At 38.3% G+C, this 25,924-nt stretch overlaps 1 protein-coding gene across 4 annotated transcripts in view; it reads right to left on the bottom strand.

Moving 5' to 3' along the window:
- The window catches only part of LOC137188328 (inactive N-acetylated-alpha-linked acidic dipeptidase-like protein 2), a 581,495-nt gene that overhangs the window by 325,832 nt on the left and 229,739 nt on the right, over window positions 1-25,924 (bottom strand). The window lies entirely within an intron of this gene.

Raw genomic sequence — 25,924 nt, forward strand, 5'->3', positions numbered from 1 at the left:
ATCACACACTGTGCAAGCACAATAACACCCTACGTTACTTTGATATTGTTCTGAGTCATCCTCCCCCCTCTTCATTCTTCAAAGGACATCTACGTGAACGCTACTGTTTTAAGAGTAGCATAGCTCTGCTAACAAATAGGGCAGTGCATAATGTGTGTGTGTAGCAAGTGTGCGGTTGAGCGAGCAGCAGAAAAGTGAGAGTGAATGCGAGTGGAGTAGAGGAAAAGGTTAGCAGTAAGTTGTCAATGTGGCAGTAAATGTACAGTGCATGCTACAGTCTTTTTCTTTAGTGTCAATCTCAGCCACTCTTAAACAGAGAACAAAGAAATGTCTGACTATTGAGTGTTTTCCAAGTTTTTGAACAGCCAACCTCCACCCTCCCCAAATAAAATTCACATTACTGATACCATCTCTGCTATCTACATACACACAATTTCCACACAATTTCACAAGTTGAAAGAGCTTCCTTTAGCATGAAACACCTTTTGAAAGCCATTACTCTTTCAATTTCCTGACCTAATCTAAATGAATTGCAAATAACTGCATTTGCTTCCACTTTGGTGTAATCACTCAAGTCTGTTGAGTCTACTCGCCCCTCCTCCCAAAAACCTGTTCATTAACAGATTAATTCACACTGACAGCTAAAAGAAGTTGACAGATAAACATGATGAAATAGAAGCTACATCATTTAGAAAGTTGTTGTGAGTGAGAGTGTGTGGGCTGGATGTTGTTTGTTTAATATGGATGTACTGTATGATTTTTGCCCCGAGGAGCATGTTTTTGCACTCACATCCCATGTAACACTTAACCCTCCACTGTGCCTCCCACTGATGCACTACAGTCACTGCTCACCTGGCTCTGTTTGAAGTCAATGCATCAGCCCCAGGTCATGAAACATTATGATGAAACCTGCGTACACATGCACGAACACACTGATATGTAAATGCTTTCTGAAGTCATTCTAGCTGCCGGCATTGGAGAGACCGATAGCGATGCAGCACGTTAATCTTTAAAACCCAAGATGGTATGCTGTTTATTTGTGACTCATATTCAAACTACACCAACACTAGCTATTCATCTCTGTTCATCTGCTGATAACCTGCTGAACATCATGCACACTGAGAAAGAGGAGTTTGGAAATCAAATATAACTTGTGACACATCTGAAAATGTACTTGTGATAGTAACATTTTAAAAAAGGCAACAAGAGACAACAAGAATACTTAACATTTGAAAACACCTAAACACACAAAGCACCAAGCAATTGCACTTGCCTTGCACACTGCATTGTCACAACTACAGGTCCAGCTTTAAGTGTAGATTCCCATAGGATGAAATGTCACAATGCACAATGTTCATTACAAAGTGATAACAAATGGCAAAGGAAATAAAGAGACTAAAGGACAGGCAGACAACCTCTGACTATACAAACTACTATACACCATTAACCTCTCAGACAGCTCACTGTCTCACACATGTTTACTGTATCTCCATGTACTGAGGTCTTTTCTTAAGGTCATTGTTTGTTGAATTACCTGAAATGTCTGAAAAGACCAGGGGTGGACAGTAATGAAGTGCATTTACTTGAGTACTGTACTTAAGTACATTTTTAGAGTATCTGTAATTTACTTGAGTATTTTTTTTGAAACTTATGACTTTTACTCCACTACATTTGAAAGACAAATATTGTACATTTGACTCCACTACATTTCTATGAAGGTTCCTGTTACTTTGAAGCATAGCTTTGAAGTCAGCGGATGAATTTTCTTTTCTTTTCTTTTCTAAAATGTGATAGGCCATATGCTGTGTTCGTCACAGGAGAAAAATCAATCCCAACTACTCCTACACAGTCAGTCAAGTTCAAAGTGCTTTTTGAACAGTTCATTGTGAACTTGGCAGTGGTAATGATGGCTACGGCAGATAAGGATGACGATTCCTCACCAGAGCACCCGTGGCTTTATCTGAAGTTCATGTTTCAGATTTTTGAAATGAAGAAAAATTCATAAAGTTTTTTTTTGTTTGTTTTTTGTTTCACTTAAAGCAGTGTTGCTGATGGGCAGTTATAAAGCTAGAGGTCGGTACCCGGTACTGGGATTTTAAGGTAGGTTGGTTGTTTTGTTTATTTTCTGAGGAAGCTGCATCTACAGCAATCCCACCGTGCCTGATGCACACATGCACAAACACACACACACACACTACGAGCTGTGTCAGAACACTGCCATGCTGTTTTGTGGGGAAAGGGTGGGGTGTGATAAATAAGAAAAATGAAAACGACAATGGCTGTCCTTTTGTCGATTTAATTATGTTTCTGTAGGCTTTGTAGAATATTCTACAAGCTTTTTATCCTGCAGGTTTTACAAACATGTCAGTGCATTCAGTAGGTTGTTTCAGAGTCATTAGGTTCTGTAAATGCATTGCAGCAACAACGCAACAATGTGTTGACATTAAAAAGAAAACGTACTATACAATACTTAAGTATTTTTGAAAGTAAGTACTCCAGTACTTTAAGTACAAGTAAAAAATGACTGAACAACTTTCACTTGTATTGGAGTAATTTCTGACCAGGAGTATCTATACTTTGACTAAGGTAATGGAGTTGTGTACTTTGTCCACCACTGGAAATGACCTGTATGGGCTTTAAGTTATTCCTCCTGCTGAAGCTCATTTTACACAGTTGAACATTTATTTTTAGTGATACTAGCAGCATGGCTGCATTGATGTTTTTGTCAGTTGATCAGTTGGTAAGTCCACCATTCTGGTCCAGATTGATATATCTCATTAACTATCAGATATCATGTTATGGAGTTCTGTACTGTAATTAACGTTTTCCAGAAAATGTATTCTATTGACTTTGGTGATCCTGAGTGAAATGTATATTACAAGGATTTGCAAGAAATGTGGTACATGTCCGCCACAGGATGAACTGTAATAATATTGGTGATCCCTTGAATTTTGCTGTGCTACCATAATCAGGTCAAAATTTAAAATTGCCCTGTGTTTGGTTTATGATCAAATACTGCAAAACGGATGACCATCTCATCAGTCTCAGCTATACTTTGTGTTTAGAGCTAATTTGCAAATGTTAGCTTACTAACATGCTAAACTAAAATGGTGAACATGGTAAACATTATACCTGCTAAACATCAGCATGTATACAATGTAATTGTGAGCATGTTAAGTGCTGACATTAGCATTTAGCTCAAGGCACTGCTCTGCCTGAAATCGCTCCTTATTTACTATACAGTGCACTATATGTACCCTCCTGTCAAATGACTTGAGTGTCCGAATTCTGAGTGTGTGAATTTATTCACTATATAGTACCCTCATGAATTCCACAATGGAAAAAAAGGAGTGTCTGTGTCATGCAATCCCACAGCTGCATTTTATAGATGTGAAAACTACCGATATGTGACTGTACAGCTGTCAGTGATGATGCAAAATTATGATAATTAGTTGGTTAAACAAATGTATTCTACAAATTCCTCCTTTATGATTATTCTTTGTATTTTTTTTGGTGGCCTTAAAGCTTAAGTGAAGAATCACATTTTAATTTAAAATTAAGAAAAAGAAAAGATTTTCCATCTTCCAAAAAACTAAGCTTATATTTTTTACACCACCATCTGTAGCCTTACATCATTGTTAGCAGTTTGAAAAACTACATATCTATCATAGCACAAAGATATCTTGCTAAGATTGTTTTCTTTTGTGATTGTTAGGGCTGGGTTTATCTTTTACTTTTCAGTTAAGTTCTTTTGAGATACTGTATACCATTATTACATTATTCTTGATTGCTACAGTCTTACAGGTTACAGTTGCTGTTCTGTGCCTTGGTATTCTACGGTGCCTGGGAGGGCAATAACAAATTTGTGCTCTCGATTTAATAATCTGTGCTCTCCATTTAAAAGAATTTACCCTCACGCCATTCTCTCATCTGGCATACACCCTCACTGTGGTTTTTATTTTGATCTTGGTCTAAAATATGTGGATATATATATTTATATATATATATATATATATATATATATATATATATATATATATATATATATGTGTGTGTGTGTGTGTGTGTGTGTGTGTGTACAAGAAAACTGGGCCCGTGCCCCAAGTCTCGTTCCTTATAGGACCTCCTGTGTGCACAAGCCTACTTTCTGCTGTGGGTTCCCACTGTGGAGCCCCCATGGATAAGTCTTGCCCCATGTCGCTGCCTGTTTACTACACCAATGACAGCAGCATTTACCCCGTCACGACTTCTTTTAATGGCCATAACTGTTTCTCTTTCCCCAGTGACCACCTCCCCTGTCATCCCCATCTACTTTGCTCCTTCCAACTGAGCAAAACATTTTCCATCCTGGACGAGTAGGACTTCCCCCCACTCCCTGGTCACCACATCCCTCCTTCATCTCAGGTGTCTGATGACCCCCCCCGGAAGGTGTCTCTCCATGCTGACACATCAGCCTCTCCGCTTGTTTATAACTCCCACACCCCCTAAGTGTTTAGCTGGATCTGGATAATCTTCTCACCCCACTACTCATTGCTCCAAGCCACAGTTTGCTACTGCACCTAAGACCTCTTTTCTGCCTTCTGCCCCCACCACTGCTCACTCGCCCACCCCCACCCCCACCACTGTCCACTCGTTCTCAACCCCATCACCTCAAATCTCAAACCCCCAGTCTGACCATGTTTATCGTAGGGGATTCCATCATAAGAAAAGTCCAAAGAAATGGTAAATGGACTTTGCTTATATAGCCTTTCTAGTCTTTCGGCCACTCAAAGCGCTTTTACACTACAAGCCATATTCACCCATTCACACACACACTCACACACCAATGGCGGCAAACTACCACACAGGGTGCTGGCGCAGCCATCAGGAGCAATTTGGGGTTCAGTATCTTGCCAGAGGACACTTCAACTGGACTGGAGGAGCCAGGATTGAACCGCCGATCTTCTGATAAGTGGACAACCCACTCTTTCTCCTGAGCCACAGCCACCCCAAATGAGAAATCTCCCTCAGAAACAAGATGGTGTATCTCAAGGGGTTTATCCTCATATAAATTTTGAAAATAAAAAAATCCACCAAGTGTTTTGTTTGTGCAGTAAGGTGGCTTATATTATGGAAAAATGCACCAGCCTCCTTTCCAAATATCCCAGTGCACGTATTATTATAATCCATGTTGGTTGCAATGACATCTCTGAGCAGAGGTCTGAAATCTTAAAATAAGTTTTTAATCCAGCTTCTTGACTTTCTTAAAGACTGTGGCGGACGGATTTATATTTCAAGCCCTATTCCTCCTTTTAAACAAGGCGTCAGTCACTTCAGTAGGACTCTTGCCCTCTAATCTGCCTGTGCAATGCACAAAGCATTTTTTATTGACAATTTTAATCTTTTTTGGAACCATCCATCTTTTTATAGAAAAAATGGCATCTACCCCAGTGTTCTAGACGGACATGTACTGACAATTTGTTTTATATAGTTTTAAAGACTCCGGGGTCCTGACTTACAACTGCCACATGTCCACTACTGGCCACTTCCAGTCTCCATCTGAGCAACTACTTCACAGAGCCGCCACTGCCATGACCCCCACTGTTATGCTCACCAGCTCCACCCTGTGGCCTGGCGCTCCCAATCACTTACAGCTCTCCAAAAATAACTCCATCAGTGCAACAAATAGACTCCTCAAAGAATCCAAAGCGCAATGAAGGACCTAGAACTTCAACTTCAATCACAGTTATCAACGGTTATTCATTCATTCATCTTCTCCAATTTACATTATGTCACATATCAATCCATACCTGTAACACCTACTGCACGTACAGCAAAACTAGCTCTACTCAACATTAGATCCCTCACAAACAAATATTTTTTAGTAAATGATCTTATTTCTGCATATAACCTTGATTTTATGCTTTTAACTGAAACCTGGTCAGAAAAAGCCAGCAGCCTCTCCTAACTGTAATTTTACTAACACCACCATGGAGGACAGAAGGGAGAGGGAAAGAGGAGAGGAGGGGGGAGGTGAACCCTATTTAAAGATTCATACCTATGCAAGCAAGTGTCAGTTGGTAATTTTATGTAATTTGAATACATCTGTGCTCTCCTTAAATGTTCACCTTGCATTCTACTTGTAATTATTTATAGACCTCCAAGGCACTCAGCATGACATTTACTTGAGGAGCTGAGAAAACTCTTATCTGCAATTTACACAGACTTTGATTTTCTCCTAATAACTGGTGAGTTCAACATCTATGTTGATAACCCAAAGGATAATTGTGCAAATGAACTTAAAGAACGATTTGATACTCTTGGCCTATGTCAGAATGTGAAGGAGCCCGCCCACTCTCAAAGACATACTCTGCACTTGATTATCACTAAGGGTCTCCATATTTCAACACTGGTCAAGGATTTGGCTCTATCAGATCATTTCTGTGTATTTTTTAACTTGTTACATCCAATCCTCAAATCTGAAAACAACTTATGGTTGTAAAAAAGAGATACTTAAGTGACTGCTGCTATTTTTGGACAAGCAATATGTACAACTTAAAGTGAAACATCTGACTTTGACTGTTGATGTTCTGCTGAATACCTTCGATTCCAAAATATATTTATATTATAAACAACATTGTACCGGTAAAGCATAAGACAATGACTTGTAAACAGAAAGCACCCAAATGTAAGGCTAAGGAAAAGAGAGTGCAAAAGCTGAATACAAATAGCGTAAAGCCAAACTTCAAATACACTATGATATCTACAAAGGCATGCTCCACTCCTACAGTATCAAATTAAAAAAAAAAAAAAAAAACAATGCTTGAACTTTATTTGCTACACTAGAGAGACTGACAAATCCAGCCCCGCAAATAGCTCCTGAATTTCTCAGTTTTTAAAAATAAAACTGACAGTATTAGACTTGAGATAAGCTCAAGCCTGAACCAAACCTTCAACTTCCCAACTACACCTACAAGGAAACCTGAGAAAACTCTGACCAGATGTCAGAGTTCAGCCCCATCAACAGAGACACCTTATTAGAAATAGTGCAGCACCTTAAATCTGGTGTGCAGGACTTTTGTCTCCCTCTTCTGGCAGTGAGAGTAATTACAAAAACACTGGTGACACATGCTTACATCAAATGCTCCGCCTACTCCGTCACTACTGTTGCAGCTGTACAACAGTGGATAAATTGTTTGGAGCATTACCCACTCCTGCAAAATGACTCATTTCACTATCAGAATTTGATCCATTCAGCCTGATAACATTTGGAAAGTCTAGAAGAGCCACATCATTAAATCGTTTTATCCTCATTCAAGTTAGCAGAGAGCTAACCTCTAGTGCACATGCTCTGCCCATAAAGCATGTGCAGTATGCATTCATCTGGCCAGCGCAGGAATGTCAAACCTGATACCCGCATTTAAAAACTCTGTTTACTGTTAAACTCAGAGAGATTTATCTGGCGGTGATAGGCTTAATCAGCATTGTGTGAACTTGTCTGGCAAGGGTTTGAATGTAACGGAGGTTCATTTATATTTCATATTTCATTTATTGGTTCCACGCTGCAGATTTAATTCATCCACTTGTTGTCTTGACAGTTTGCCCACTAACTTGCAATAGAAACTGATGTTCTTAACACAGTAAATGTATCACTTCGGTCTGACACCTTCCCTTTATCTTTGAAAACTGCAGTTGTTAAGCCCTTATTTAAAAAAAGCAACCTAGATATCTCTTCCCTCAGCAACTTCCAACCCATCTCAAACTTACTCTTTTTTAGGCAAAATTATAGAGAAGGTAGTTTTTAATCAGCTAACACAATTCTTAATTTTAAATGACTATTTTTATAAATTTCAATCAGGCTTTCATGCCAATCACAGCACAGAGACGGCTCTTATAAAGGTTTTTAACGGTATTCTTTTTAAAAGTGATTCAGGCAAGACATCAATTTCAGTGCTTTTATACCTCAGTACAGCCTTTGATTCCATCAATCACAGTATATTTTTACATAGACTTGAAAACTGAGTTGTTTTTTTCTGGAAGAATTTTAAAATAGCTGAAATCATACTTGGAGGGCAGATATTATTTTGTCACTATTGGGAACCATAATTCAAAATGCATCTCTTTGCCCTGTGGTGTACCTCGAGGGTCAATTCTCAGCCTGCTTCTGTTTAACCTGTACATGCTCCCACTTGGCCACATCATTCAGAACAATAGCCTTGCATGGTTCCAAAATCAGCATGTTATCACTTTAAAAACATTGCCAAAGTCAGGGACCTTATGACATGATACAAGACAAGATTTGGAAAAGTCGATTCATGTTTTTTTTATCTCCAGTAAAACTGATTACTGAAATGGACTTCTGATAGGACTTCCTGTCCATCAAGCACCTGCAACTTATTCAAAATTCAGCCACAAGAGTTCTGACCAGTGGGACAGCCCACATCCCCCAGTTCTTAAATCTCTACACTGGTTGCCAGTAAACCACATAATTGATTTTAAAGTCGTATTACTTATTTATTTATTTATGTATTCATAAATCTCTACATGGAGTTGGCCCTGAATTACCCCTTGGATCACTAGAGAGTGGACTGCTAGTGGTGCTCAGGGCAAAATCTAAACAAGGAGAAGCAGTTTTTAGTCATTTAGCAGCACAGTGCTGGAACCAACTGCCTGATGGTCTTAGGAATGCCCAAACCCTCGCAACTTTCAAATCCAGACTGAAAACCTTATTGTCCTCAAGAGCTTTTAACTAAATTCTCTTAAAACTCATGGTCTTATTATTATTTTTGTATTATTATCATTTTGGTCTTTTTATTTATTTATTTTTATTCTTTGTTTTTTTCTTGTAGTTTACTTCTTTTTTTTTCATTTCTATATAATTTTTCTCTTTTATTTTGCTCTTTTCCAATTGTGTTCTTTTAACTTTGAATTGTGCTGTTTTAACTTGTCTGTACAGCACCTTGAATCTACTTGTATGTATGTATGAAACGTGCTTTATAAATAAAACTACTTGCCTTGCCTGTCATGTTAGTACATAAGTACATAACCATAGTGCTAAAAAAAGATTCCACAAATGTGTTAAAAGAGCGTTGAGCCTCCTTCCACTTGTTTTTGATACTGCTGTGAACACACCACCAATCTTTTATTCTGGAGTCATAACCCCGGGCTTCAAGGGGAGCCCTAGATGGATGGGTGAAGCACTACAGCGGCCAGAGAGGGACGGCTGTGGAGCTACTGTAGCATGGCTGCTGCTGAAATGTTCAGCAGACTAACAGTGTGTTTTTAAGGCTTTGGGTGGAGAATGGTAGATGAGGCGGCTGGCAGAGATTCATGGCCAAAGGATGACTGTGTGTTTATTGCTGGGTCTCCCAGGGCAACACACACTGGGCTGGTGGGGCGTAGGTATCACTCAGCGTGACATGCACCCTCACACATTTGTGTAACCCCACAAATGCACAGAGGCTCACACACACAGTGTTCAAAACACATTCACATGTATGACTAAACATAGAGTAGAAACACAGACAGATAATACAACAGCAACATACACTCTTCAGATTTCTAACCAAAGGCCATTATTGATCTTGTGTATCAGTCTAACTTGACTTTTATTTGTTCACTGTCCTCAACTGGTGTTACTGTATCACTTGTTTTCTCTGATACTGCCACCCTGTTATCTCTGCAGGCGGCTGATTGATTCAGACGGTATGACAGGTGTCATTCAGTAACAATGGCCTTGGGCTCACCACAACATACTGTACCGACCTAGAGCATACAAGCAGAACAAGCCAACTTGATTTAGTCCAACATGATGACATGAAGCCACTTTGTCAGATAATCTAAAGGTGTTTTCACATTTAGTTGTTTACAGCAGTCACATCAAAGCCCAGAGGCTTTCCACCTTAAATTCAGTTATCAGACCAAGACCTTCGAGAGATTTCTCAAGATGCGTCCAAATTAAGCTCGGCGCTTTGTTTGCAATGATCTAACTTCTGAAATAAAGGAAAAACATTCATTTGCGATGTTAAGTTCAAGGTGTTATGTAATATAATGTACTTTGCTGCAATGTAACATTGACACTGCTGACTGTGTGAAAAACAGGTCTTCTAGTTGGATGGATTATTTTCTGTGAGTGGAGAATTCCATGCAACATTTTGGCTTTTGGAAGAATGCTTTGCCTTTGATTCAGAAGGACTGAAGGCAAGACATTCAGCAATGATGCTTTCAATAGCTGAATCAGTCAAAATACATTTTCAAATCAGCTGGGAATGGACATAGACCATGCATCACATGGTCTTTGTTGGGCCACATTTTAAGGAGAACTGAAAAATATACTATGATGAATAATAATACGGAGCCAGGGATATGGAGTGCCAGCTACTGATTTAAATATTGAGTACATTTACATGCACAATACTGTCCCAGTTTAGAGTTTTATCCTTGTTTTGATCATACTCATAAAATATGCATGGAACATGCTGAAACCTGGTTATTCATACTGTATCCCTGTATGCATGATTCAAATATTATCCAAGTTTTTGATCAGCGGAGGTGAGGACACACATTTCAATCACCTACATCCATCCAGTCTGACATTTCTGTATTTTATTATGTTTCTTTTTCAAGTTTTTGTGTGTTCTGTATTTCACTCGGCTGCAGGGTGAATTTTCCCTTGGGAATAATTAGGTTAAAGTTGAAGGATTGTATTATCAGAAAAGTTGAAGATGAACCCAGTTTGGTTTCTGTTTTTTTTTTGTTTTGTTTTTTTTTTAACCACTACAGTACCTGCTGGATTTGGCTTATCACTAGTAATTTTAGAGGAAAGCGGAACTACTGTGCAACCTTAGTTTAGGGTGCACTTGCACATGTGGCAGACAGTGATGATATGTACATGCACAGTATAATGGTTTCTATCAGAGTACTCCAGCTACCATACTTAGGTTTCTCAAAACTGGGATAGGGGTTTATCAAGGTTCCTCAAAAACCTGATCATAATAGAAATACTAATTTGCATGTAAACACATTCATTATTAGTGTAAGAGGTGTGTTTGTGTGTTAGTGTTTGTTCCATTATTAAGTCTTTACTGGTTGCAACGACTAACATAGGGAAGATTTAGTTAAAAAAGTAAATATAATCAACAGAAATTCTGTCTTGACTCCTGCATTATTATTGTTTTTGTCTCTGACAGCCAGCAGTTTCTTTTTTGGGGAGCAGCAACAACGAGCAAGAGTAAAACTTAGAAAGAGGAAGGGGAGGGCTGCCAGGTGGACCAGTCAATGTTTTGACAATTTACCCACAGCACAGTACAGTCGTGGCAGCAGCCTGTCACTCTTAGATACCCTCCTGAGGCCCATTTATGTCTGTGTCTCTCCTGCTTTCTCTCCTTTGGTTTGTGTTCCTCTCCTTTCTCCCCATCCTCGCACTGGCTTTTTTATGGCTTATTCATCCCACAAATTCCCCTCTTCTCTCCCTCCCTCTTCCTTCTCTTTTAAGTTTTAAGAAAAGACAGCTATATAGAGAGAGTGAGCTCCTGCTACGCTGTTTGTCTCCCCCCACATCCAGACCTCCTCCTGTGCTTTAGAATTCCCGAAAAGGCTGAAATATCCAACATATGTTGTCACCGTTTATCTCCAGAGATCGTCTGCCCGTCTCTATTCTAAAATAACATCATATGCTATATTCATACCACATTGGCTGTTTAATGTTGCAACAACAGTATTTTATAACATATAAGGATTTTCCTACTTCACGTGGCCAGTAGCTAACCAGCCCAATTAGCCCTAAAGGCAAGCTTCATGTTACTGAACAGAGGGGAAATCTGGTCATTCTATTTTCTGATGCAGTTTCTGGTCTTTCAGAGCCATTATTTCAATGTGTAAACTGACATAGTTAAATAGATTCTGCATACTATTAAATATATGCAAGTGACATCTATCAGGCAAAGCTTTTAGGGCTCTGTTTTCCTGCAGGCGCAAGGCCCTTGCTGGTCCAAACAAATTCTTCATGCAATTTTTCTGAGTCTACTTTTTGTGCATCTGTGCCTGTTTGGTAATTTTCCGGGCATCCAAGGAGTGCCGACGTAGGTGGAGAGGTCTCGCTGAAGCTGTGTTTATGTGGCGCAGAGCAATTTTGGTGCTCATTTTGGCACGAAATTGCATCTGCGATAAAGCCTCCTCAGACCACCTCCTATTGCACACACAGACACAGGGCAATCTTCATGGCTTCAGTTGGCAGAGGACAAGCACACAGATGTCTCCAAAATCAGAAAACATCTTTCATTTATGTGAAGTTTTGCCCTTTTCAGTTTGCTACATGTTTTTTCATCTACTGCAGATTGACGTGGGAATTAAAACACAATTCTTACCAATAATAATCATCTACATGAGCCTAATCCAGTGATCCAGAGTTTAGAAATATGTTCTGTCAGATGAGTGAGTTTCCCACAACAACTTGTAGAATGTCAGATCTTTCCCATGTTTAATAAACAGCTGTAGTCATCACATAGCAGCAGGAATGATATATGTGTTTCATCTACAGTCTCTCATTTGAGAGAAGGACTGTGCATTAGTTTAGCAACGGATGGCACAGCAGAGGAAATTTCATTAATTATTTAAATGTGGTGACAGGATCTGTCATGATCTATGGTAATTAATGTTCTGAATTTTCTTAACATCAGACTAGAAAACTGTTACTCACAGATTCCAAGTTTAACAATAAAATAATTTGAAGCAACGCAGCTGTCCTCAGGATGTGTCCTGAGCTCGATCAAATCTGTCAATCTGACAGTTTTATTAAATAAATGTTTGAACTCAGTTTAGAGAATCAAAATATTTTTTCTGTCACATCACAAGGATTAAATGAGTTTTCAGTTTTTCCACTTACAGTCAAGTCTCAAAATATTTGCAGTTGTCAGTTCTGGAAATGGACGTGTATCCATATAATCCAGTGTTTCCCCTATAATAGTACAGGCCAACGAGAACCCCCGCCAGGCCAAAAAATAGTTTTTTAAATGTCAAAAATAACACCAAATATCACTTCATTTGCAAATCAATAGCTTTTGGGAGCCACTGAGCAGCGTTAGTTAATGTCTGTGTCGTTGCCTGGTAAACTACAGGTAGCGTAGCTCCTTTTAAGGAATAGGGCAGCGCGAAAGTGAGTGAGTGGTTAAGCGCGGCTCCAAAGACTAAATATAGCAATAAGATAGTAACTCTCAGGAGTGATATCCTTGTACAGCAGACGCCAATGTGCATGTACAGGAATGTGGTTCAGTTTACAGAGCCTTGCTAGCTTGTTGTGCTACATATCACAACTTTTGATTTTGTACTACATTAAATACATAGTATCTAAAAGAACGTCAGTACAGTAGTCCAGCAGCGCTCTCCTTAGCTGTAGATTCAGTGTACATTGTTACTTTCGCCCCCTTTCTTGTTCTTTTAGCTCATGATTCTGCCCTGATTCTCCGTCTGTTAAGGCGGATCAAGACTCAAGACATCTAGACTTCAAAAGCACTTGGCTTAGATCAGAGTGAGCCTCATTTACAACTCAGCAGTGTGAAATATTAGCCAGTGGAGAGCTATGAGCTCAATAAACTTTTTAAAGTGCATTTTAGGGTCTTACATTTGAAAGAAGGTTGGACTTGGGCTGATAATGCCCTGGCATTTTCCACTGCTCCTCTTAATAAATGGACCATGTACAGTAATAGAAGTAGTTTGTTGTATTTACGAAGTCAGCTGGCACATACCTACCTTGTGAAGTACTTCCTTTTTATATCCATTTATTAGCCACTGGTTTTCAAGACTGAAGAATATTGATTTGAACAAAACCACTTATACCACCGGTTATGTGCTTATATTCTCTCCCCAGAAATGCACATCTCACATATGGAGATTACAAGTTGCATGTACAGTATGTATCTTTGTGAGCTTTTAATTTGGCACTGTTGTTCAAATCAATATCAAAACAGTACCAGCAGCAGTATTTCCACATACTAAAATGTCAACCACATTCATATCAATAAGGATATACTAAATATTAGAAACTCCTCTCAGTATAACACAATACAACTCATAAACACCACAAACTGCAGCCGCAATGTGAAAAGATGATGAAGTTCAATTTTTTTAACAAAAACTGAACATTAGAACCTTGAGGATTAATTGCAGGGTGGTTGAATAAGACTGCATTAGTTTTAGTTAAGTGAACCTAATAAAGTATGTATGGCAGGGGACAGCAATTAGGTTCAACCATGGGCCTATTTTTCAGGATTTTTCATTACGGAGCTGTTAACTGGTGCAGTGGAAATGCAGGAATATTTTGTTTTGTTTATTTTTTTTAATTCATTTAAGAATCAAATAGATTTACACTTTTAAGGACTGTATCTGAAGGGGGAATTGGCATCAACACACATTTCTCTTTTACCGTTTGTGTTTGTGAACAAATCTGTTATGGTAGTGCAGCCTAAAGTTGTGGAATTCACACATTCAACTTTTAATTTTGGTAGGTTTATTAGACTTAGTTTTAGCACCATTCACTCTTGAAATGGTACGGTGCAGCCATGGTTTTAATGCCTCTCATTGTCTGTGGGCAGTATTAGAATTAAAAAAAAAGTTATATTACAATAATTGGGATTTACAGGAGCCTTGTGTTTATTTGGTATCTACAGGAGATTTGTGAAAAAATATGTAAAAATTTTAATGTAAAATCAAGGGGCCAAATATTTTTGCTGCAGGGCCGTATTTGGCTCACAGGCCGCTATTTGCCCACCACTAGTGTATGGTATGTATTTGCTGAATCAGTTAAATTTATGTTGGAAACCATGAGATTATGACCACCTATGACCACAAGTCAATACTAGATTAAAGAACTCGTTTAGAGTGATATTTTGTAACGATTTGCTCCCTTCCAAGAGAGTCCTAAAGAGCCCAATCTATACCTTTAACAGAACCCCCTCAAGGATGTTAGTGTTACTGTATAGAGCTGCTTACGCCAGCTGCTAACACCAGTATTGATCAGAGGGACACTGCTGTGGAAGACAGCATTGTGGCAAAGTAATTACCTGTAGTCTTCACACTAGGGAGGTGTGTAAATATATATATATATATATATATATGTATGAGAGTGTACGCACAACTAAAGTGTGTCAAATGATACATGCATGTGCTTGCAGCTGTAATTGAACGTGGATGACTTGCCTCAGCACCTTCCACCATAGAGAACTAAACTACATTAATGTCTCAGTCCCCAGCTTATTACAAGCTCTGGTAATTACCCAGTCTGAGGACATGAGGAACTCATGGGAGGGAGAGTGGAACAGTAAGTGGATGCATACTGGTTAAGGGAATCCTTGATTAATGCCTTACAGGTATAATCCTAATAATGAATAAAGAGAAACAGCAGAAACTCATTTATCTGACTGTCACACAGCCAACCTAAAAAAAACCATACTGCTCTGCAAATATATACTAATTACTTTGGATAAACAGGACACTTATAGATATGCAAACACATCATGCTTGTTGATTTACATTTGACCCCATAACATAACACAACTATATAATTGTACTAAAGCAGGCATGTGTTGTATTATGTGTAGCCTATGGGGACTGTTTATGACATGGGGATTTTATGAGTCAGAACATTAATGCTGAACTGATAAATTATATAAAATAGTTCAAAACAAGCCAATATGGTTACATTTATGGTTATGCAACTGCAATGCTAAAATGAGGCGTTTACTTCCCAATGGGGCGACACATAATAAAACTGTACACTCTCAGTGTGTAAACTCAAGTGTTCGCCAAATGGTATACAATCTACTCCGGCCTCATATGCAAGCCTTTGAATGAGTGAACGAGTCTCACTCATTTTAACAGCCTCTATTCCCACTGGCTCCGGATAAATGAGTTTCCACTGTAATTTGCACTGAGCTGTGCAAAACGACTATAGCAACTTTTTGTTTATTTATGCTCTGTGAGCATGTGAGGGCAGAAATTACGCCAGGGAAATTCCAAATGCTTTCTAAATGGGAAAAAAAGACTAATGACTGTAAAACTTTGGAACCTACTTTCCTTTACAGTGAAAAATCAAAACAACCAACGGCCTTTTAAGCGACGCCAGCAGCAGACCATTGTGCCTGCCCACCAGCAGCTGAGCATTTAGTTGGAACGTGTCAAACTATCGTCACCAGCCATCAAGAAAAATGGGTTGATGTAGGTCTACATCAATATGACAGGCAGCAGAGACATCTGTTCTGATGGCAAATGACACACACACACACACACACACACACACACACACACACACACACATATACACATGCTCCCCGTCGAGCGCCTGAAGCACCAGCCCTCAAAAACGCTGCTGATTTGTTGTTGTGGCAGCTCTCAGCCATGTTCGAGGCTGATTGGCCATGTAACCTTTTAGTTGATGTCTGACCGTCTTGTCACATCTCAGCAACAAACACAACCCCCTCCCATCAACTCACACAACACTGACATTTGTCTGTCTTGTCATGTCTTAGTGCAGCGGTGTAAGAAATGATGGATGTTGGGTGTTACGTAAGGAAAAAAGTGGGATAGGATGTCTTGAGTAAAGCAGCAGGCACAGAGAGAGCAACACTCTTTTGAGACTTTTGACGTTCTTAAATGAAATATTCCATAGACAGCTGAAAACAGACCAGTAATTCACTCCAAACTCCTAAGTCTACCCCCAGATGCACAAACAATTGTATTACTGCATTGTGGGACCTTGCTGTAATAACATTATTATCAACACAAACTTGGCTCAGATTGCTGAACATAACATTATAAGGGCTCTCTATATTTATTTCCCTTTGTTTTTATCATACACACACAAAACTCTACTTGCAAAGGGCTTTTGCCAGAATTGGCTAAGACAGTCTGGATTAGTATTAAGTACTTATTGTGTAAAATTTTTTGGACTGACATTCAGAAATGTGAGCTGTTTCTATTTGGAACAGGGCTGTTCACTTTTGGACACATATGGCTTTGCATTCAGAATCTTCTTTCCTCCACTTTCTGTTAATGGGATGTCTTTCAAATATGATTTAATTCAGTTTTATAAAGAATGACATTGCACAAAGATTGTATCAGAAACTTGTTCATGATTTTATTATACACCTTTTATAGTGGAAATAGACTTTTTTTGTTTTGCTTTAACTTATCAGTATGAAGTAAATGTTGATTGCACAGTGTAATGGCTTGAGAATAATGACACCATCAGCTGCAACCAAAAGAGGAAGAGGATACCCAGCAGCTATCAGTAGCTATATCTCATAATAATTTTTTAGGTGGCCAACCTCATTCTATTGTCTTATTGCTATATGATAAATGTGGAATATTGCACAGGCAAATCTGATGACACACTACTTATATCTGTACACTACGTTTTAATTGCATTGAGTATACTACCTGAATAAACTTGTCTTTTAATTTCTAGAGGGCTTTCTTCCCGTTCTTCACGGAGCTAGGCTCTGAGGAAAACGGAAAGCGCACAAACAATAACACTACTTGGAAACGCTAGGAGGGGAAAGTTGAAAAGTTGTCTGTTTCCACTTTCTGTTTACCGGTGACAGTTTGGAAAGCAAACATTGCATTAGCCTTGCCCATCATTATGCGGACACTATAGACACTGTAAATGGTGTTTAGTTTGTCTGCTCATTACCAATTAAAAGAATATGAAGCAGCAAGAGGTAGAGGCTGACATGCCCCCAAAGCATCAATGGGACATCAGACATGCATCTGCTGGCTCATACATCTCAATAGCATATCTGTACAGGACTGCCAAAATTGACTTAATATGAAACCAATGCTCCAATGTCTGGGTGATGAGTTCTTAATTCATACAATTCTTTTTAAATTTAACAAAGGGGATTTCTGGGAGTTTCAGACATACTGCAATGTTTTGGGAACATAAAGAAATCAGCAAAAAGTAAACTTAAATCTGAATCAGTATGTGATTTATATTTGTAAGGATGGCAAGGACTATCAACATTCTGTTTGGCAAGTGGGTGACATTGTGGTCACACCTTGATTCATAAAGAAAAAGGCCCAACATCAACACTGACACTTGATGCTGAAATTAGTAAGGTTTACTGACCAATACAAAATGACCATGTTTTTATCTAGAGCAGGTTTGATAGAATAATCAAGGTTGGATAGAGGTCCAAGAGCAGTTTTTTGCCCCAGGCTCTGCAAACAGTCAAAAGGCTCATTTCAGCAATTAAAAGTTGCACTTCCATAAAGTTGGTAGACCACCAAGAGACGGGTTTAAAAAAAGGTCAGATGCCAAGATATCCTGACAGAAGCTGACGTGAAATTCTCCAATTTCCATAATGCAACTCAATCTCTGGTCTCTTCAATGCCAAAGTCTTTCAAACCCAACATCTCCAGTTTGTAATGCCTGCTTACTGTTAAAATTTTTAGTCTCAATGACATGACAATGTTATCAGTGTTATCTTATGTCAAATACTTTTCTCTTCCCTGCTCAGGTCTGTAAGTTTTTCTTTGAGCAGCTCTCACAGTGTGTGACCCCTCTAAACTTTAAATTGAAACTGGACTGTGAACTATTGACCTTTTTGACTGGACTGATGCTCCTTCAACCTGACATTATGATAATAAATAGGATATGACACATGTCACAGTTGCACCACAGCCCCGCTGCAGATTGTTTGGATCAGCCATGGCATTTGACCTTAAACGAAACCTTTCTGTCCGTCACAAGCGCACATACACATGCAAATACCCACATAGTATGACTCTGCTAATATTTTCCTACACAAATGTGAACACAGGGAACCGTTAAAGACAATATCACTTAATTTGCAGCATGTGTGAAATGGCTTTACAAATGTGTCAGCTTTTGAAAGTCAGTTTGCCAGGTAGTGATTTACTGAATTAAGATCATGTCTAACCTCTGTATCCTGGAACATAATAAAGACTTAATTATGCCTTGTGAATTCTACATCCATCTAAAAATCAAAACTTTGATTTAGTCTAAAAATTGGGACACCAGGACAAATCCTTAAAAACTGTGACTCTCCTGCTTTTATCAGGACACCCTATCATCAGAGTGCTGCTTGATTAGCCAATGAAAATTTTGTGGAGGGACTGGAGTGAAGGTGTGTGTTATTGGGGCTAGAGTATGGGATTAAAACAGTCTCATTAGTATTCACAAACAAATGTCAAGTTATGTAACTTGTAAAACACAATGCACAAATAAATGCAGAGTAATCTGTATGTGTAAATCTGTATCTGTGCCTCTACTTTACCACTCATATATCATCATTTGTACATCAACTTAGCATTTTTAAATGGAAATATATTTGTGAATCTTAACCTATTCATGTGGATCCTTTTGAGACTGTTGTACCGTGCCGTGTGAGTCACACAAAATCCACAAATTTCTAATAGATGGCGGTAATGCAACATTTATGGATGCCAACCATAAACTAAACATAAGAAGAAGACCAAGCGCTGGTTGCCTGGTTGTGAAGTGAAGGGGCGGCAGCAACATGCTGCAACCCTGGTGCTTTCATAATTTGTAACTTCAATTGGCAATTCAACACTAAGCTGTTTATTTGGCTCACTGCTTCTCAGGCAACAGCCATCTCATGTGTTTATCAGGTCCCTCATTCAAACTACACAATAGATAACTCTGCATCATTGATTCGTATCATTCACTAGCCATAGCCTTGTGTACTAGTTTCCCTTTCCCTATTGTTTCTTGTTTGTAATATGTTGAAGTGTTTAATAATTGTAGTTGTAGTATTAGCAATTAATGTGTATGTAATTAAAGTGAACTTGTTTGTGTTTCCTTGTGCTTGCATCTCAGTCACTTAACCTCAAAAGCCCTATACCCTCGCAAAATCATAATTAAGATTAATAACAATCATAATTCTATTTGACCTTTCTTGTGTGGCCCACAAGGAGGACTATTTCCCTATTACTGTACATACTCTAATATGAGTTATGTCGCTGGACAAATAATTTCATATCTGAGGTGTGCACAATAATAATTCATAATTCCCCCTTTCAATCATAAAGCTATTTGAGTGCACAAATTCGTACATCATCCTCTGTTTAAAAAAATGCTAACTATGCAAGAATACCACTAATGATGTAAATTGTGACATGCACACATTCATTTTCTTCCTGTTCATGTACAGATTGCATTCTTGCTACACATGACCTCTACAGATTGATTAGAAGTGACCTTTTATAACATTGTATGGGCAAATCTAGATCTGGAGCTCCATTGGCGGGCATTGGTTGAGGCACTTTGTTGGATTTTGAATCCATGTTATTAAAAAAAGAGACGCTGTTGCTGTAATTGTAAAACAAAAGTAAATACTGTATGCGAGTGCCAGTACTGTAACATAATATAAATGACAAAAGACCAAAAAATCCATTATAAAAGCTTTCATGGACGTGGTAGCACAGGAGATACTTCTTTATAGGAGTCAGGATGATGGTAGACTGCACAGTTTTGAGGAAACGTATGAATCTCCTCCACTTCGGGAGCTTTTACAGTAAATCAGACTGTATTTTCAGTCAGCCTACCCTGATAAAGAGAAATTGAAAACCTCACATTGATAGACTCTCCCTGAAGTGTGTTAGCATGTGCAGAAATGCACTATTCATAACTCTTGGTGAATCAGACCATGTTGCAGTGAGTCACAAATGCATTCCATGAGCAATGAAGTGCCCACTGCCGTACTTCCAAGCATCTCGTGGAATTAAGATGTCAAACTCAAGGACATAAAAACATACATTAAGCAGCTTTTTGTGGGCCGTGGTCTTGGCTGGGTGCAGAAATCTTTCAAAGCCTTGAGACAGAAACTTTCCAGAAAAAAGCCAGTGTGAGTCTATTAAACTAATATCACAGTTGATACATCATTTATCTTATCCAGCTCAGAGGCGAATTGGGAAGGCTTCTGATTGAACTGCATGTTTTCCATGTACCCTTGTGGATGATCACCCACTGTTACATCATTGTTGATCAAGTAATCTGTTGACTAACTAATAGTCAACTTATTCATTTGTATTATCAAAAAATGCCCATCTAAACTTCCCAGAACCGAAGTTGACATCTTCTGTCTCTTCAAATTGCTTCTTTTTTTCCAACTAAGAGCCCAAAACCCAACAATATTCATTTATTATTTATAGAAAAATCAGCAAACATTCAAATTTGACTACCACCGAATTTTTGGCATTTGTCCTTAAAAAGGACTTTAAATGATTAATCGGTTATCAGAAGAGGTGCAGATTCATTTTCTGTCGATTGACTAATCAATTATTTGATTAATAGATTCAGTTCTAGTACTATTACATCATCTGTTTATAATGTTATAAACCAATATTGAAACCTTTTGAGCATCCTATAATATCACATTTAAAATTCATGCCAAACCAAATCAAAGAAAACTTCAATTGGCAAACCATAAAGTGTCTGAATGCAAAATCTGCATCACATTTCCCAACACGCATGTCACCAGGGTGTTAGCACAGGTAAGATATCATCAGAACTCTGTCACTGTGTCACTTTCTTTGTGCTTTAAAAGGTTGGAACTGTTGTTGTTGTACATTTCAACAAATGATGAAAGTGATGATATGATTAAGTGATGGTCCCTGTATAGCCTTGGTTCTGTACTGTGCAAACCATTGCAGCATTATGTTTTGTGACAGTAAAACTTACACTCAGTCTTATAATGGAGACAAGGTCTTGGCAATCAGGACTGTCCCATTTTTAATCAGGACATCGAGCCGCCCTCATGCTGGATAATCAGCCAACAGAAACTAGAGGAAATATTTGTGTGTGGAGTCGAGTTGAGTTTTCATGTGTGTGACTTTAGTTACATGACTACCAGTGAGTACCCCTTGGCCACAGCACAGCAATGACAAACACAACAAGGGCATTCCACACTGAAGACTAGAGGAAAATAAACATTTGTAATACTCCTCTTGCCAGCGGTTGGCTGGCACTGTACCTGAATTTAACCGCTCTCTCCTCTCCTCCACTAATTTACATACAAGGTAAGAATTCAGGCAAAGACTTAGTCATGTAAATAAGCCAGATATCTCACAGGGGATAGTACAGCTTTGTCTTTATCCTCCTGACTCAAATACACACCAAGGTACACACACTCACACACACAAGACAGAATACAATTAACTGCACTCAAACTTGTTAGAGTGGGAAACTCCAGGTATTGGTTCGTAAAAAGCAATTAAGCTCCAACAAGTTATGCGTGTTCTATATGCATTTTTGTGTCCATGACAGAGGTAGAGAGGTAGAGTAGCAGGTTGAAAAATGAAAGCAGTGAGCAAATCCTCACTGTCATCATGCCTGTTAGCTTTATAACAAATTTGAGCCCTGCACCGCCACTGCAAAAAGAATATAGAGGAAACACTGGAAAGATGTTGCATTTAGCAGCTTAAGAGCCAGATATTTTTCTCAGGAGTTGGTAGAGAGCAAAAACAGAGCTAAAAGAGAGTTAATACCGGACTTGTTATTGCCTCATGATGTTGTATGAAGCTCAGTGGCTTTAAATTGAATGTATGAATAAACTCATCCCTTTGCATAAAGCCAGTGGCTGTTATTTTGCCGTTCTCAAGATATAATAAGTCTATTATTGTACTATTGTTTTCAACCTTACATGCTTGTTAAGGTCTGAATGTGGAGGAGCTATTCTTGAAGTCGTGTGCACATATAAGCTCTGCACATCTCTCCAGTGGCACTGCTGCATCTGTCAGCCTCCCAGCAGTAATGCTATACCTTCAACGCAATCAATGTAATATAAATGCACATAAAGGCTGTGTATTGTAGAATTCAATCATGGTATGAATGGTGCTTGTTTACTGAGTTCTTTTGTTCATCTCATTTCAGGTTCACTATGATTCATAGTGCTGTATGAAGCACCAGGAGACTGGATGTTATATCCTGACTCACACATTCTTCAGAATAGGATTGCTGCTGTAGTGAGAGTACAGCTTAAATCAAACTCCACTGTGTAAATCTTACAAAAGAAAAGACAAAAATACAAAAAACATAACACTCATGATTAAACCTCTGAGTGCACTTCATCCACAGTATCAGAGGACACTTCAACACATGCCATTAAGATCCAATCAGCATCTTGGTATTCTATCTAGATACTGAAAAACCTATCATATGATTGTCTGATATTTCTAACATATCTATTGTCTTTGGACTTGCAGTCTGATAAGGAAAATTCTGATCTATTACAAAAGGTGTCTTACTTGTATTGCCACATCAGCTAAGGTGACATTGTGCACACAAAGTTAATAGCTGAGAATGGCAACATTCCCAAAATTAAGTCTGACAGGTAAGAAATTCAAACAGTTAGATGATCAGACAGGTTGTAAACAAGCCAACAGTTTTGCCAGATTGAACATGGAGTTTTATTCTCGACCTTGGGGACCCACATCTTGGAAATATTAGTAAGATTACTTGAACTGCATTATTTGAAAGTAAAACTGTAAGTGAGCTCCTCCTGAAATTTTAGAGAGGAAAAATATGGGCACACACTGTGAAGATTGAACTAGGAAGTTGGTCTTAAAACTGTAATGGATGTATACAACAAACAGTTTGGGTAATAATTTTGCTGTTTTCACTTTGTCTTCCAAATAAATTTGGCAAATCTATCTGGACCGCATGTGTTTCTTGCTCTGTCACACTTCTTTTTAGCAATGTTCCCATGTTTCTAAATCTCTGTAATTAACCTGGTGAGCAAAATGTTAAACTAGAATTTCCCTTTAAGTATCCTCCACCTGCCAATAATATCTCTTGCTCAGTAGTTAATTTAGGTGTTTGACCTGTTACACAACCATTAATAAGAAGCATCTTGCATTCAAACAGATTTATGAACTTAATTAATCTAGAATCCACTGAGAATTAGACAAGAAGCAGCAACAAAACAGCTGGATAAACTAGAAAAACATGCAGGCAGCACAGCCACATTTATAAAAAGGTAAGCTAATGAAACATTGTCAAGTGCTGTAGATGTAACGTTAACATTACTTTCCAGCTATCTTCCCTGTTGCTATCAGAAGGAATGAGTCAGTTCCAGGATTAATGTCGACAGTCAACCATCTAATTCTTCCTCCAGATGTTCACTAAAGAAATATCACTATGTTATCTGATGTTTTAGCTTCTACTCTCAAGCTACACCCAAACAGTGAAGAGTGACATAGACAATGTTTGTGTGCCTTTTCCACTAACCGAGAACTGTTACCATTGTACCTGCACACAACAAAGATTTCGACTGTGGTAGCCTCAAAATGTTCAGAAGACAAAAAACTAGACGCTAACACGAAAGTAAAATGTCTTCAAATAACTAAAATGTGACTAAGGTGAATGTGCATTTTAATAAAAGACTGAAAAGGCTGCTCCTCTCTCTTTTCACTAGGCCCTGATCCCCATCATTATCATTGTTTGGTGTGTTATATCGTCACCATTTCCAGTCAAATGTTACCATAAATTTGTTTTTTTTTAAATAATTGAATAGATTGGTTGTTATGTGTGGTTTGTTTTGGTTTACAGGTTTATGATCCATTAGAAAGGTCAGTCTGTATGTTTTCAGTTGTTCTGTCTGGATTGTTGGGGGTAGATCAGCTGCTCAATCAGGGAGAATGGAAACAGGTTGTATCATAAAGTCCTCTTACCAGTGAGGAACTGAGTTGTCTGGATGTGGGAAGATAGGTAAAAAAAACTGTTCTGTCGTTAATTATATTTGGTTGAACTTTGTGCACTTAATTTATGTGCTTGTAGTAGATTGTGACTGTCAGCAGTGACAGAAAAATACAGTTTTTAATTGTGTGATGTTCTGTATGCTTTGAAAGCCTAATATCTGGGTAGCTCAACCCCATACTTAACTAAGCAGGTGGTATGTTATAGTTAGATGTGAAGGAGAAAATAAAATGTCATTCAGTGGTCAATAAGGAGGAGAGTAGGTGGCAGCTTGCCTTGAGGCTGCAGATTTTATTTGGTTGTTGCTATGGCTTAACATGTTACTATGCTTTAATTAAGTATTAGGGTCCCCCAGTGTTTGACTTTTCCTAAAATAATGTTGTACAGCACCCCCTATTGTTAAAAAATAGCAAAGATAAATCTAGATTAAAAACACAGGCATTTAACTGCATATGAAATGCATTTTTTTTTGTGTGGTTTATGTTTAAACATTCTAAATTGTTAAAGTGTGTGATCTGACAACCACATCAAGTCATAATTAAATGATAAAAAGAGCAGAGGAGAATGACCTGCATGATGAGGGCACACTGTAAACAAAATAAAACCTTCACCAAGTGCCTGAAGTGCAGGAAAGCTGTCTGTGAAAAATGCAGTGGTGCTGAACGTCTGCTCAAAGTGTGTTTTAGGGACACGTATAATCAGATGTGTTCAAATGAAGATGATTTATCCCACTCGCAAACATTCATTGTGTGTAAAACTTATTTTTAGTTCATTGATTATTCATTCATATTTGTTTTACCATGTTACTGTTTATTGTTTATAGGCTATTTAGCCTAATTTGCCCGTTACCTTACTCTGTTTTCATGAGCGGGCACCAAGAGAGAATTATATATTTGCGTTATGATGTTATAAATTAAAAAAAACTTTAATGGTTACCATAAGTTTCTTGGTGATGTTCTCTTATTCACACATTGTTGAAATGCAGAAATTAATAAGGTGTGTGTTTGATTTTGTTATGTCAATTATGTTGCAACATTAAATCACCCATGAGTGCGGTGGTTGTTTATTGTTATTATTATGGTTCAATATTGTCTATTTGGGATATTTAGGCTACTTTGGTAATTTAAATATAATTGTTTATATCATTATGTGATGAATGTCATTTTATAATAATATCACACCACCCAAATGCGCAAATATTTCCTTCTAATACCC

Source organism: Thunnus thynnus, chromosome 8 (assembly GCF_963924715.1).
Source record: "Thunnus thynnus chromosome 8, fThuThy2.1, whole genome shotgun sequence".
In the NCBI taxonomy this organism is placed as follows: domain Eukaryota; kingdom Metazoa; phylum Chordata; class Actinopteri; order Scombriformes; family Scombridae; genus Thunnus; species Thunnus thynnus.